This window comes from Bufo gargarizans, chromosome 5 (assembly GCF_014858855.1).
Source record: "Bufo gargarizans isolate SCDJY-AF-19 chromosome 5, ASM1485885v1, whole genome shotgun sequence".
NCBI lineage: Eukaryota > Metazoa > Chordata > Amphibia > Anura > Bufonidae > Bufo > Bufo gargarizans.
This window is the reverse complement of record NC_058084.1, coordinates 285,052,235-285,069,214: the sequence shown is the minus strand read 5'-3', so window position 1 is coordinate 285,069,214 and position 16,980 is coordinate 285,052,235.

Genomic DNA, 16,980 nt, shown 5'->3' with positions numbered 1-16,980 from the left:
AAACGACTAAATTATGAAATTGCTAAATTGGGAATTGTATTTCAACCCAGAACAAAAAATGTGCTTTGACGGACACTAAATAACTTTCCCAGCCACAACAGGACAGCGGTAACGAGAGATTTAGCGGGATATAAATTTGAGGCCTAGTATTTAGGCGCTGGGTGACAGGTATGGGTTTAGTGACAGAATTAGATTTGGAAATGCACAGTAGCGGGTGTGTGAAGTTATTCTGAATGACCCTATGTGCACCTTGAATATTATATACCCTTTTAGGGATAGATTTCAAATAGCTCTGATATAGCAGAAACCACTAAATTATGAAATTGCTAAATTGGGAATTGTATTTCAACCCAGAACAAGAAATGTGCTTGAACGGACACTAAATAACTCGCCCAGCTACAGCACTAGGGACAGATTTAGCGGGATATAAATTTGAGGCCTAGTATTTAGGCGCTGGGTGACAGGTATGGGTTTAGTGCCAGAATTAGACTTGGAAATACACAGTAGCGGGTGTGTGTGAAGTTATTCTGAATGACCCAATGTGCACCTTGAATATTATATACCCTTTTAGGGATAGATTTCAAATAGCTCTGATATAGCAGAAACCACTAAATTATGAAATTGCTAAATTGGGAATTGTATTTCAACCCAGAACAAGAAATGTGCTTGAACGGACACTAAATAACTCGCCCAGCTACAGCACTAAGGACAGATTTAGCGGGATATAAATTTGAGGCCTAGTATTTAGGCGCTGGGTGACAGGTATGGGTTTAGTGCCAGAATTAGACTTGGAAATACACAGTAGCGGGTGTGTGTGAAGTTATTCTGAATGACCCAATGTGCACCTTGAATATTATATACCCTTTTAGGGATAGATTTCAAATAGCTCTGATATAGCAGAAACCACTAAATTATGAAATTGCTAAATTGGGAATTGTATTTCAACCCAGAACAAGAAATGTGCTTGAACGGACACTAAATAACTCGCCCAGCTACAGCACTAAGGACAGATTTAGCGGGATATAAATTTGAGGCCTAGTATTTAGGCGCTGGGTGACAGGTATGGGTTTAGTGCCAGAATTAGACTTGGAAATACACAGTAGCGGGTGTGTGTGAAGTTATTCTGAATGACCCAATGTGCACCTTGAATATTATATACCCTTTTAGGGATAGATTTCAAATAGCTCTGATATAGCAGAAACCACTAAATTATGAAATTGCTAAATTGGGAATTGTATTTCAACCCAGAACAAGAAATGTGCTTGAACGGACACTAAATAACTCGCCCAGCTACAGCACTAAGGACAGATTTAGCGGGATATAAATTTGAGGCCTAGTATTTAGGCGCTGGGTGACAGGTATGGGTTTAGTGCCAGAATTAGACTTGGAAATACACAGTAGCGGGTGTGTGTGAAGTTATTCTGAATGACCCAATGTGCACCTTGAATATTATATACCCTTTTAGGGATAGATTTCAAATAGCTCTGATATAGCAGAAACCACTAAATTATGAAATTGCTAAATTGGGAATTGTATTTCAACCCAGAACAAGAAATGTGCTTGAACGGACACTAAATAACTCGCCCAGCTACAGCACTAAGGACAGATTTAGCGGGATATAAATTTGAGGCCTAGTATTTAGGCGCTGGGTGACAGGTATGGGTTTAGTGCCAGAATTAGACTTGGAAATACACAGTAGCGGGTGTGTGTGAAGTTATTCTGAATGACCCAATGTGCACCTTGAATATTATATACCCTTTTAGGGATAGATTTCAAATAGCTCTGATATAGCAGAAACCACTAAATTATGAAATTGCTAAATTGGGAATTGTATTTCAACCCAGAACAAGAAATGTGCTTGAACGGACACTAAATAACTCGCCCAGCTACAGCACTAAGGACAGATTTAGCGGGATATAAATTTGAGGCCTAGTATTTAGGCGCTGGGTGACAGGTATGGGTTTAGTGCCAGAATTAGACTTGGAAATACACAGTAGCGGGTGTGTGTGAAGTTATTCTGAATGACCCAATGTGCACCTTGAATATTATATACCCTTTTAGGGATAGATTTCAAATAGCTCTGATATAGCAGAAACCACTAAATTATGAAATTGCTAAATTGGGAATTGTATTTCAACCCAGAACAAGAAATGTGCTTGAACGGACACTAAATAACTCGCCCAGCTACAGCACTAGGGACAGATTTAGCTGGATATAAATTTGAGGCCTAGTATTTAGGCGCTGGGTGACAGGTATGGGTTTAGTGCCAGAATTAGACTTGGAAATACACAGTAGCGGGTGTGTGTGAAGTTATTCTGAATGACCCAATGTGCACCTTGAATATTATATACCCTTTTAGGGATAGATTTCAAATAGCTCTGATATAGCAGAAACCACTAAATTATGAAATTGCTAAATTGGGAATTGTATTTCAACCCAGAACAAGAAATGTGCTTGAACGGACACTAAATAACTCGCCCAGCTACAGCACTAGGGACAGATTTAGCTGGATATAAATTTGAGGCCTAGTATTTAGGCGCTGGGTGACCGGTATGGATTTAGTGACAGAATTAGACTGGGATATGGCCAAAAAATAAACAGACTATTGCTGGTTAAATGCACTTGGTGTGACAGCTTCACCCTGATGTAGGCTTTAGCCAAAAAACAACCACACCATTGAGGGTTAAATGCACTTGGTGACAGGCGCAGCTTGCCCCTGATTTAGTATATGGCCAAAAAATGAACAGACTATTGCTGGTTAAATGCACTTGGTGTGACAGCTTCACCCTGATGTAGGCTTTAGCCAAAAAACAACCACACCATTGAGGGTTAAATGCACTTGGTGACAGGCGCAGCTTGCCCCTGATTTTGTATATGGCCAAAAAATGAACAGACTATTGCTGGTTAAATGCACTTGGTGTGACAGCTTCACCCTGATGTAGGCTTTAGCCAAAAAACAACCACACCATTGAGGGTTAAATGCACTTGGTCGCAGCTTGTGCTGGCGCACCACAAGACACAAAATGGCCGCCGATCACCCCAGAAAAATGTGACTGACAAACGGTCTGTGCAGCCTAAAAACAGTGAGCAATTGAGGATCAGCAGCTCAATGATCCACAGCTGCAGATCGATCAGTTAATCAAGTCCTTTGGAGGAGTTAATCTGCCTAATCTCGCCCTACTGTCGCAGCCGCAACCTCTCCCTACGCTAATCAGAGCAGAGTGACGGGCGGCGCTATGTGACTCCAGCTTAAATAGAGGCTGGGTCACATGGTGCTCTGGCCAATCACAGCCATGCCAATAGTAGGCATGGCTGTGATGGCCTCTTGGGGCAAGTAGTATGACGCTTGTTGATTGGCTGCTTTGCAGCCTTTCAAAAAGCGCCAAGAAAGCGTCACAAAAGCGCGAAGAAAGCGACGAACACCGAACCCGAACCCGGACTTTTACGAAAATGTCCGGGTTCGGGTCCGTGTCACGGACACCCCAAAATTCGGTACGAACCCGAACTATACAGTTCGAGTTCGCTCATCCCTATTGATTTAGCATTTACTAATGAGAACAACTTGCGTAATATCCGGAAGATACGATATGGGGTAAGAACAGTCTCGGACCACTCGCCCGTACTGGTTGAGGTTTGCACTGGGGAGAACAAGGATAACAGGGGGCTAGGATTTAAGCTGAACCCATACTGGCTTACTATTATGGATAACCCTCAGTCTATTAAACTATTGATATCCTCCTTTTGGGAGGTGAACTTCCCCTCTGCTGACATCAATATAGTATGGGACGCCCTGAAAGCATATCTGAGGGGGGTGTTTATAAGTGAGATTGCTGCAGCAAAGAGAACATTTAAGAAAAAAGAGGAGGAACTGGTCAAGGCTGCTGCAGACACAACTGAACGATTTACCAGCCAACCTTCCGAGCATAACAGGGAAGAGATGCAGAAGGCCAGTTGTTCTTTGGAGAAATATATAATAGAGAAAGCAAACCATAGAGTATTCTTTAAGGGCTTAAAATATTTTTTGGAGTCCGGACGCCCTGGTAAGCTTTTAGCCAGGATAATTACACAACAAGATAAGAAAAATCAATCTATTGTCTCGATTCGTAACACAGTGGGGGAAATTATAACAGACCCAGAAGGAATTAGGGATGCTTTTTTAAAATATTTCTCTCATATATATAGCTCCTCTCTTGGCTTGTCATCCGATCTGGCGACGCAGTTCTTGGAGAGGATTCCACTTTCTACTTTAAGTGAAGCCCAAATAGAGTATCTGGAAGAGGAGTTGTCTCTTTCGGAGCTCCAGGAGGCCTTGGGGTCTATCTCGGGGAACTCGTCGCCAGGGATGGATGGCCTTCCATACGAGGTTTACCGTAAATACAGCGATGTGATTCTTCCCCAGCTACTAGGTTTTTTCCCAAGCAATACAGGGAGGGGGTCTACCTTGCTCTATGATGGAAGCTCTTATTGTTCTAATTCCCAAAAAGGATAAAGACCCGCTAGAAATGAGTTCCTATAGACCAATTTCTTTACTAAATACTGACGCTAAGCTACTATCAAAAGTTTTGGCTAGGAGGCTTTCGCGGGTCATATCCACCATTATCCACCCAGATCAAAATGGCTTTATGCCAAAGAGAGGCACCCATCATAATTTGCATAGGTTATTTATGAATATTCAGTCCCCGGGGTGCGGCTCCCGCTCCATCCTGTCGTTGGATGCTACTAAAGCCTTCGACAGGGTGGAGTGGATTTTTCTCTGGGAGGTGATGAAAAAAATGGGATTTGGTCCGAGATTTATGTCGATGGTGCAGTTATTATATGGCTCTCCAGTTGCCAGGATTAGGATTAATGATACGATCACTGAGAGTTTTTCCCTAGGAAGAGGCACCCGTCAAGGATGTCCTCTTTCCCCCCTCTTGTTTAACATTTATATTGAACCCTTAGCAGTTAGTATAAGACTTGCAGGTGTCCGGCTTCGGTGTAATGGGGAAGCATGATCGTGTATCCCTCTATGCAGACGACATCCTGTTTTTTGTCCATCAAACAGAAACCACTCTTCCTCGAATAATGGATTTGGTGGGTTCTTTTTCTGCTCCGTCTGGTTTGCAGATTAATTGGGAGAAGACTGTTCTCCTCCCTATAGATGAGTTGCGAGGCGACTGGGACAACCAGCTAACAATCTCTGATTCAATAAAATACCTGGGGATTTCAGTCTCTGCCAAACCTCAGGAATACTTACAACTCAATTTGATTCCCCTGCTGAAAAAGGGCCAAAATTAAGATATGGCAAAAAATCCTGCCCGCAAGAGCGGATAGAATCTCTCTAATAAAAATGGTAGTGCTGCCCCAGGTTCTGTATGTCCTGCGCAACTCGCCTGTATGGATCACGGACAAGTATTTTAGATTGATAGAGCGGATGCTTAATGATCTACTATGGGGGAGGAAGCGCGTGAGACTGAAGGCACTCTATTTTTCCATGCCCTATAATCAGGGAGGTCTTAACCTCCCTTATTTTAAGGGCTATTTTGTGGCCTCTCAACTTTGTTTTTTTAATGATTGGGAAAGTAGCCATTTCTGCAACAGAGTGGTGAAAGACTCAGGTTTTTCGGACTTTTTTACCGTACTGGAGTCCGATTACTTATCAAATCCACAGACTGGGTATACACTTTTTTGCAGAATGGCTATAAAGACGTGGCTGGTTATAAGGAGCTGGTGTGGAGTCAAGGCATCACTTATTTGTACTCCACTATGGCATAATTCAAAGCTCTTGGAGTTAAGGGATTTGGGTTGTTGCCAGTATTGGAGGACTAAGAATGTTCAGTACTTATATCAGGTGGTCAGTGGCGGACAAATCCTGTCCCTGACGGAGCTAAGGCAAAGAATAAACTTGGGTGAGGTAGCTTGGTATGCATACTTTCAATTGAGGTCAGCACTTTCTAGTACTTTGAATAGTCACCTTTTTTCTATAGATACTCCTCAATTTCTACATGACTTACTCTGTAAAAAAGCTGTCACGAGAATTAAAATATCACATTGTTATAGACACTTAATGAAAGAATTTTTTTTGGGTGTTCTTTCTCCAGGACAAAGATCCTGGTCTTCTGTACTTCTAGAGATGGGTCCCCCAGATTGGGAGAATATAGGGGAAAGTCTAAGATTCGTTTCACACAATTTTAATCACACTGTTGTACAATTCAATATTTTGCACAAAATATATGTGACACCTATGTGGTTATATAGGAGAGGACTTAGAGCCTCCTCTGACTGCCCACGCTGTGGCGATTCCGAGGCAGATCATTTACATTTGTTTTGGGACTGCCCAATGGTGAGCAGCTATTGGAGATCGGTCCAAATTAACTTGGCTCGTAAACTTAATATTGTTGTCCCTCTGTCCCCCAGGATATGGGTCCTGGGAGATTTATCAGAGGTTAATTACCAGCCTATAAAACGCCAACTATTGATCAAGGTAATGTTTTTGGCCAGGCTTCTCATCTCTAGATTATGGTTTTGTTCTTCTGCTCCAGATTGCAACCACTGGTTAAGCTTGGTTGAGAAAGTGAAAAGTTATGAGAGGATTTTGTATAAATAATGCATTTAATTTAACTGTATTATTAACCAACAGTACAATACATTGAACTTAACTAGTATATTAAAGCAAAAGCATATTGTGTTGAATTTAACTGGTGTATTAAAGAGGACCTTTCACAGTCTGAAAATGCCAACACTGATTGGATAGAGTGAGTCTGTGTAGGTACACCCCCTCCCAATTTATTCATAACCAAGTAGAAATAATAAAGGAATGGCATAACATAGAATCAAAAGAACAGATGCTCCAGAATTGTTATTGCATGTGCTTTTTCGTTTTTCACACCACACTATCCCGGACCCATTTTTCCATTCACATAACGGTATGAGGGCTTATTTTTTGCAGGACAAGTTGTACTTTACAATGCCACCATGTAATATTCAACATAATGTATTTGGAATTGGAAAAAAAACAAAAACATTTTGCCACAGTTTTACAGTTTTTTTTTTTTTTTTATGGTGTTCATTATGGGCTAAAACTGACTTGTGATCTTCATTCTCCAGGTCAGTACGAATCCGCCGATACCACATATGTTTTGATGCTGAAAAAAAAATAATAAAAAAACTTGAAATTCTGTTTGTTTTGCTGTCATTTTCTGACCCCTATAACTTTTTTGTAGTTATATGTGCTTTGCTGTGTATGAGGGCTAATTTTTTGGGGGGCGATCTGTGTACAATTTTTTTAAGCATTTTTATTTATATTTTGTGTGGGAGGAGAAGCAACCCAAAAATGGCAAATCAGCCATTTTGACCCTTTTTTTTTCATTTTGCCTTTTTCCATATGGGATTAATACTTTTATAGTATGGGCATTTTTCGCATGCGGCAATACCCATGATGTGTATTTTTATTTATTTTTTACATTTTTTTAATTCTCATTTTAGGGAAAGGGAGGTGATTTGAATTTTTATAGCTTTTTATTTGTAAAAACTTTAATTTTTTTTACACTTTTTTTTTATAGTTCCCATAGGGAACTATAACAAGCAATCATTGGAGTCTGTTATGATTTTACTAATTTCCTATGGAGCCCTGTTACAGGCAAGGGCTCTATAGGAAACACTGTGCAGCAGCCTCTTGTCATTCACTATGACAGGGGCTGCCACACACAAGCTCTGGCTCCTCTGATCGCTGCATGGGGGAGCTGGAGCATCAACGAAAGTGCTCTGCTTCTGCTGCAACTTCTAACATCTAAACTTACTCCAATGCAGGCAAATTAGCCCCTTCAATTGCAGCACTTAAAGGGGTTGTCCGGGATTTGGGACCTTTGTATAATAGTACTAGAGTGACATACATATTTCACACATGCATGGCCTACCTTTGCCACACATTTCTGAAGCCCTATTTTGATACAGCAAATTATTGGCAGGAAGTGACTATTTTTGTAAAATCATTGACATCACCGTCATTATGCAAAGTGCACTTCCCAGAGGAAGGTGTCAAGACAGCATTGTATGTGGCACGTACAATGCTGTCTTGACACCTTTTTCTGGGAAGTGTTTATCACCTACTGACTCCAATTAGGATAATGGAATCAACACCTTTGACCCCATGCTGGGTATAATGACCTCTGACCCCATGCTGGGTATAATTACCAGATGTTGATTCAGTTACATATTTATTCCCAGAGAATTCTTGTACAGTCACTCAGAATTGAGAAAGCTCGTTGGAAGAACGAGTGAAACGTTTTCAAGAAATCTACAGTACGTCCAGTTGCCTTGATTTATTCTTTACAGATATACCATGACCTGGATAAATACGAACCTTTACAGACAGAGCTAGGAGGAGTTTATGGGAGTAAATATGGGGGAGGAATATGTGCGGCTGGAGGCGGTATATGTATGGGGGGGGTGGATAGATGGACGAGTGGACGATGTGCGGCAGGAGGATGAATTTGTATGAGGGGGGTGGATAGATGGAGGAATGGACGAAGTGCGGCAGGAGGCTGAATATGTATGAGGGGGCAGGTGCAGGGACGAGTTGAAAGACAATAGAAAACAGGAGATGCCACACTGCACTGGGACCCACAGTACAGTACGGCAAGAAATCATCCCACACATAAACATTGATGTCAACAATATGTTGGGAACCGTAGGAGCCATGCAGAAGTGTAAAAGACACCTAAAAACATCGGGGAAACCTAGACTCGGCTAGTAATAGTGAGTAAACTATTTAAAAATAATTTTGATCCCGGACAACACCTTTAAGTAGTCTGACAGAGGGTATCTTATCTCACCACAGAGGGTATCTTATCTCACCCCATCTGCACATGCCATTGCTATATGGCTTATATTAATGTAGGTCATGACAGAGGTTATAGCTAAAAGATTGCCCATCAGTCTGCCACTGTATATAAAACAAGGTTATGTCACACAATGGGAAAATCTACACATCACATTTGTGGAATTCTTCAAAATCAGGGCATGCCATTGATTTTGAGGTTGTTTCACCAGAAAATATTGTATCGTTTTATTGTATAGTGACATTGGGGAACAGGGGATTTGGAGTGTCATTACGAACAATAGAATATTTACTGTACAACATAGGGATATATAGTGCACCTAGGGATATATAGTGCATGTTGTGGGCACTTTGGCAATGCTTGTGTCAGCATCGCAGGCAGGAAACACACAGACAGTGAGTCCTGACTGGAACCCAGACCACTTTTCCTGCCAACTTGCAGTACAAGCCCTAAGCAGCAAGTCCGTAACTGGTCAAAGTTCCCTGTTCTGCTAAGTGCAAGACAAACACACTCACAGAGACGAGAAAACACAAGAACATGGTCATACAGGAATGGATTGGAACCAGGTGGACAATACAGTCAGAACCAGTTGGACTAATAGGTCAAGGAACCCAGTGACCAATTGGACCACACATAGGCAGGCTGAGCAGTCACTCAGCCTGCATCATGGCTCATACACCTAAACCACATAAAGCACAAAATCTCCCCCAGTGTGCATGCGCTGTGGGGAGAAACAGAGCAAGCTGTCACCGCAAGTTCTGTGAAAAGGTCTGGCAGAGGTTATTCTCTACCTCTTGTATGACGTTCTTTGGTCTGGTTTCACTTTGTCATCTCCTTTCCTTCTGTCAGGTGTCACTTTATTTAGACTAATCGTCTTCCTTTATATTCCCTCCCATACTGCCTCACTTTGCGGTTTATACTACTTCCTGGATGGAGTGTTCACTGCTGGAGGCTCCTGCTGCTCAGATAAGTCTTTTCCTTTATTGTGTTTCCTTGCTGGCTTGATTCTAGGTGACCCTGACTCCGTCCGTATTAAGTGCAGGGAGCCGGTGGTCATGTCCCCTCACTATTGTAGGTTTTTCAGGTGTCACACAGTCTTAGGTATGTGGGCATGCAATCGTCTACCATTGAGACCCTTGCATGTGCATAGCAGTCAGGAAGAGCTCTTAAGGTTTTATAGGGCTCACCTATTTGCTCCTTAATTTGGGATCAAGCCAGTCGGTCATTTATTTATAAGTTCCAGCTATCTGCAGCTTTATCCGTGACATTATAAACCGCCATAACCGTCTTAAGCATGGATCCGGTTTCAGCCTTTATTTTTTTATTTCTTTATTAAGTAAATCATCATATAAGTACATAGGATAAACATGTACGTCATATTTGAAAGCAGGTCTTAATGCCAGGACTAACAGACTTCTAGAATATATTGACAGCAGGAGTCAAATCAATGAGGGAGGCGGGCTGGATGCAGCAGGTAATCATAGGGGTAAAGAAAGGAGACCTATCATGGACTTTATATGTATAGGTGGGAGGTAGACTCATTCTAGCACTCTAACCTCATTGAGCTCATATGACTAAACCTCTAAAGAATTTCCAATCTTGCCAAAGTTTGGCAAAACCCTGAAATCTCCTCTTTTCACAAGAGGATATCTCCTCAAATCTATGGATTTGGTCCACTTTAAGGAGCCAATGCTCTATGGAGGGAATGTCTGGAGATAACCAGTCTTTCGGGATGAGGAATCTGGCGGCACATATCAGGTGCTTGAAGAAGCCCAGATTAGAGGTCTTATGATTAGTCGGGTATAGGTTTAAGAGCGCTATCTCTGGAGATGGGTGGAAGTTAGCACCACACACCTGATTTCTTAATTTGAAAATTATTTTCCACCATGTGAGTAAAATTGGACAATCCCGCCAAATATGCAGGTAGGAGCCTCTATCATCTGAGCATCTCCAACACACATCATTCATGGAGTCAGAGTATAGAGAGACAATATCTGGGGTCTTGTACCATCTAGTGAAAATTTTGTACCCATTTTCTTGGAGTCTCACACATCTAGACTAGGGATGAGCGAACTCGAACTGTATAGTTCGGGTTCGTACCGAATTTTGGGGTGTCCGTGACACGGACCCGAACCCGGACATTTTCGTAAAAGTCCGGGTTGGGGTTCGGTGTTCGTCGCTTTCTTGGCGCTTTTGTGACGCTTTCTTAGCGCTTTTTGAAAGGCTGCAAAGCAGCCAATCAACAAGCGTCATACTACTTGCCCCAAAAGGCCGTCACAGCCATGCCTACTATTGGCATGGCTGTGATTGGCCAGAGCATCATGTGACCCAGCCTCTATTTAAGCTGGAGTCACATAGCGCCGCCCGTCACTCTGCTCTGATTAGCGTAGGGAGAGGTTGCGGCTGCGACAGTAGGGCGAGATTAGGCTGATTAACTCCTCCAAAGGACTTGATTAATCGATCGATCTGCAGCTGTGCATCATTGAGCTGCTGAAATTCAATTGCTCACTGTTTTTAGGCTGTTTCCAGACCGTTTGTCAGTCACTTTTTTCTGGGGTAATCGGCGGCCATTTTGTGTCTTGTGGTGCGCCAGCACAAGCTGCGACCAAGTGCATTTAACCCTCAATGGTGTGGTTGTTTTTTGGCTAAAGCCTACATCAGGGTGAGGCTGTCACACCAAGTGCATTTAACCAGCAATAGTCTTTTTATTTTTTGGCCATATACTACATCAGGGGCAAGCTGCGCCTGTCACCAAGTGCATTTAACCCTCAATGGTGTGGTTGTTTTTTGGCTAAAGCCTACACCAGGGTGAAGCTGTCATACCAAGTGCATTTAACCAGCAATAGTCTGTTTATTTTTTGGCCATATACTACATCAGAGGCAAGCTGCGCCTGTCACCAAGTGCATTTAACCCTCAATGGTGTGGTTGTTTTTTGGCTAAAGCCTACATCAGGGTGAGGCTGTCACACCAAGTGCATTTAACCAGCAATAGTCTGTTTATTTTTTGGCCATATACTACATCAGGGGCAAGCTGCGCCTGTCACCAAGTGCATTTAACCCTCAATGGTGTGTTTTTTTTTTGGCTAAAGCCTACATCAGGGTGAAGCTGTCACACCAAGTGCATTTAACCAGCAATAGTCTGTTTATTTTTTGGCCATATACTACATCAGAGGCAAGCTGCGCCTGTCACCAAGTGCATTTAACCCTCAATGGTGTGGTTGTTTTTTGGCTAAAACCTACATCAGGGTGAAGCTGTCACACCAAGTGCATTTAACCAACAATAGTCTGTTCATTTTTTGGCCATATACTACATCAGGGTCAAGCTGTCACACCAAGTGCATTTAACCAGCAATAGTGTGGTTATTTTTTTCGCCATATCCCAGTCTAATTCTGTCAGTAAATCCATACCGGTCACCCAGCGCCTAAATACTAGGCCTCAAATTTATATCCCGCTAAATCTGTCGTTACCGCTGTACTGTTCTGGCTGGGCAAGTTATTTAGTGTCCGTCAAAGCACATTTTTTGTTCTGGGTTGAAATACAATTCCCAATTTAGCAATTTCCTAATTTAGTGGTTTCTGCTATATCAGAGCTATTTGAAATCTATCCCTAAAAGGGTATATAATATTCAAGGTGCACATAGGGTCATTCAGAATAACTTCACACACACGCTACTGTGCATTTCCAAGTCTAATTCTGTCAGTAAATCCATACCGGTCACCCAGCGCCTAAATACTAGGCCTTAAATTTATATCCCGCTAAATCTGTCATTACCGCTGTACTGTTCTGGCTGGGCAAGTTATTTAGTGTCCGTCAAAGCAAATTTTTTGTTCTGGGTTGAAATACAATTCCCAATTTAGCAATTTCCTAATTTAGTGGTTTCTGCTATATCAGAGCTATTTTAAATCTATCCCTAAAAGGGTATATAATATTCAAGGTGCACATAGGGTCATTCAGAATAACTTCACACACACGCTACTCTGCATTTCCAAGTCTAATTCTGTCAGTAAATCCATACCGGTCACCCAGCGCCTAAATACTAGGCCTCAAATTTATATCCCGCTAAATCTGTCGTTACCGCTGTACTGTTCTGGCTGGGCAAGTTATTTAGTGTCCGTCAAAGCACATTTTTTGTTCTGGGTTAAAATACAATTCCCAATTTAGCAATTTCCTAATTTAGTGGTTTCTGCTGTAGCAGAGCTATTTGAAATCTATCCCTAAAAGGGTATATAATATTCAAGGTGCACATAGGGTCATTCAGAATAACTTCACACACACGCTACTGTGCATTTCCAAGTCTAATTCTGTCAGTAAATCTATACCGGTCACCCAGCGCCTAAATACTAGGCCTCAAATTTATATTCAGCTGAATTTGAATACAATACATTGGGCCAAATAATATTTTTGTTGTTGTGGTGAACGATAACAATGAGGAAAACATCTATTAAGGGACGCGGACATGGTCGTGGTGGTGTTAGTGGACACTCTGGTGCTGGGAGAGGACGTGGCCGTTCTGCCACATCCACACGTCCTAGTGTACCAACTACCTCAGGTCTCAGTAGCCGCCAGAATTTACAGCGATATATGGTGGGCCCAATGCCGTTCTAAGGATGGTAAGGCCTGAGCAGGTACAGGCATTAGTCAATTGGGTGGCCGACAGTGGATCCAGCACGTTCACATTATCTCCCACCCAGTCTTCTGCAGAAAGCGCACAGATGGCACCTGAAAACCAACCCCATCAGTCTGTCACATCACCCCCATGCATATCAGGGAAACTGTCTGAGCCTCAAGTTATGCAGCAGTCTCTTATGCTGTTTGAAGACTCTGCTGGCAGGGTTTCCCAAGGGCATCCACCTAGCCCTTCCCCAGCGGTGGAAGACATAGACTGCACTGACGCACAACCACTTATGTTTCCTGATGATGAGGAAATGGGAATACCACCTCAGCATGTCTCTGATGATGACGAAACACAGGTGCCAACTGCTGCGTCTTTCTGCAGTGTGCAGACTGAACAGGAGGTCAGGGATCAAGACTGGGTGGAAGACGATGCAGGGGACGATGAGGTCCTAGACCCCACATGGAATGAAGGTCGTGCCACTGACTTTCACAGTTCGGAGGAAGAGGCAGTGGTGAGACCGAGCCAACAGCGTAGCAAAAGAGGGAGCAGTGGGCAAAAGCAGAACACCCGCCGCCAAGAGACTCCGCCTGCTACTGACCGCCGCCATCTGGGACCGAGCACCCCAAAGGCAGCTTCAAGGAGTTCCCTGGCATGGCACTTCTTCAAACAATGTGCTGACGACAAGACCCGAGTAGTTTGCACGCTGTGCCATCAGAGCCTGAAGCGAGGCATTAACGTTCTGAACCTGAGCACAACCTGCATGACCAGGCACCTGCATGCAAAGCATGAACTGCAGTGGAGTAAACACCTTAAAACCAAGGAAGTCACTCAGGCTCCCCCTGCTACCTCTTCTGCTGCTGCCGCCTCGGCCTCTTCTGCTGCTGCCACCTCGGCCTCTTCCTCCGCCTCTGGAGGAACGTTGGCACCTGCCGCCCAGCAAACAGGGGATGTACCACCAACACCACCACCACCTCCGTCACCAAGCGTCTCAACCATGTCGCACGGCAGCGTTCAGCTCTCCATCTCACAAACATTTGCGAGAAAGCGTAAATTCCCACCTAGCCACCCTTGATCCCTGGCCCTGAATGCTAGCATTTCTAAACTACTGGCCTATGAAATGCTGTCATTTAGGCTGGTGGACACAGACAGCTTCAAACAGCTCATGTCGCTTGCTGTCCCACAGTATGTTGTTCCCAGCCGCCACTACTTCTCCAAGAGAGCCGTGCCTTCCCTGCACAACCAAGTATCCGATAAAATCAAGTGTGCACTGCGCAACGCCATTTGTAGCAAGGTCCACCTAACCACAGATACGTGGGCCAGTAAGCACGGCCAGGGACGCTATATTTCCCTAACTGCACACTGGGTAAATGTAGTGGCAGCTGGGCCCCAGGCGGAGAGCTGTTTGGCGCACGTCCTTCCGCCGCCAAGGATCGCAGGGCAACATTCTTTGCCTCCTGTTGCCACCTCCTCCTTCTCGGCTTCCTCCTCCTCTTCTTCCACCTGCTCATCCAGTCAGCCACACACCTTCACCACCAACTTCAGCACAGCCCGGGGTAAACGTCAGTAGGCCATTCTGAAACTCATATGTTTGGGGGACAGGCCCCACACCGCACAGGAGTTGTGGCGGGGTATAGAACAACAGACCGACGAGTGGTTGCTGCCGGTGAGCCTCAAGCCCGGCCTGGTGGTGTGCGATAATGGGCGAAATCTCGTTGCAGCTCTGGGACTAGCCAGTTTGACGCACATCCCTTGCCTGGCGCATGTGCTGAATTTGGTGGTGCAGAAGTTAATTCACAACTACCCCGACATGTCAGAGCTGCTGCATAAAGTGCGGGCCGTCTGTTCGCGCTTCCGGCGTTCACATCCTGCCGCTGTTCGCCTGTCTGCGCTACAGCGTAACTTCGGCCTTCCTGCTCACCGCCTCATATGCGACGTGCCCACCAGGTGGAACTCCACCTTGCACATGCTGGACAGACTGTGCGAGCAGCAGCAGGCCATAGTGGAGTTTCAGCTGCAGCACGCACGGGTCAGTCGCACTACAGAACAGCACCACTTCACCACCAATGACTGGGCCTCCATGCGAGACCTGTGTGCCCTGTTGCGCTGTTTCGAGTACTCCACCAACATGGCCAGTGGCGATGACACCGTTATCAGCGTTACAATACCACTTCTATGTCTCCTTGAGAAAACACTTAGGGCGATGATGGAAGAGGAGGTGGCCCAGGAGGAGGAGGAGGAGGAGGAAGAGGGGTCATTTTTAGCACTTTCAGGCCAGTCTCTTCGAAGTGACTCAGAGGGAGGTTTTTTGCAACAGCAGAGGCCAGGTACAAATGTGGCCAGCCAGGGCCCACTACTGGAGGACGATGAGGACGAGGATGAGGAGGAGATGGAGGAGGATGAGGATGAAGCATGGTCACAGCGGGGTGGCACCCAACGCAGCTCGGGCCCATCACTGGTGCGTGGCTGGGGGGAAAGGCAGGACGATGACGATACGCCTCCCACAGAGGACAGCTTGTCCTTACCCCTGGGCAGCCTGGCACACATGAGCGACTACATGCTGCAGTGCCTGCGCAACGACAGCAGAGTTGCCCACATTTTAACGTGTGCGGACTACTGGGTTGCCACCCTGCTGGATCCACGCTACAAAGACAATGTGCCCACCTTACTTCCTGCACTGGAGCGTGATAGGAAGATGCGCGAGTACAAGCGCACGTTGGTAGACGCGCTACTGAGAGCATTCCCAAATGTCACAGGGGAACAAGTGGAAGCCCAAGGCCAAGGCAGAGGAGGAGCAAGAGGTCGCCAAGGCAGCTGTGTCACGGCCAGCTCCTCTGAGGGCAGGGTTAGCATGGCAGAGATGTGGAAAAGTTTTGTCAACACGCCACAGCTAACTGCACCACCACCTGATACGCAACGTGTTAGCAGGAGGCAACATTTCACTAACATGGTGGAACAGTACTTGTGCACACCCCTCCACGTACTGACTGATGGTTCGGCCCCATTCAACTTCTGGGTCTCTAAATTGTCCACGTGGCCAGAGCTAGCCTTTTATGCCTTGGAGGTGCAGGCCTGCCCGGCGGCCAGCGTTTTGTCTGAACGTGTATTCAGCACGGCAGGGGCCGTCATTACAGACAAACGCAGCCGCCTGTCTACAGCCAATGTGGACAAGCTGACGTTTATAAAAATGAACCAGGCATGGATCCCACAGGACCTGTCCGTCCCTTGCCCAGATTAGACATTAACTACCTCCCCTTAACCATATATTATTGTACTCCAGGGCACTTCCTCATTCAATCCTATTTTTATTTTCATTTTACCATTATATTGCGAGGCTACCCAAAGTTGAATGAACCTCTCCTCTGTCTGGTTGCCGGGGCCTAAATATATGCCAATGGACTGTTCCAATGTTGGGTGACGTGAAGCCTGATTCTCTGCTATGACATGCAGACTAATTCTCTGCTGACATGAAGACAGATTCTCTGTTACGGGACCTCTCTCCTCTGCCTGGGTGCTGGGCCTAAATATCTGACAATGGACTGTTGCAG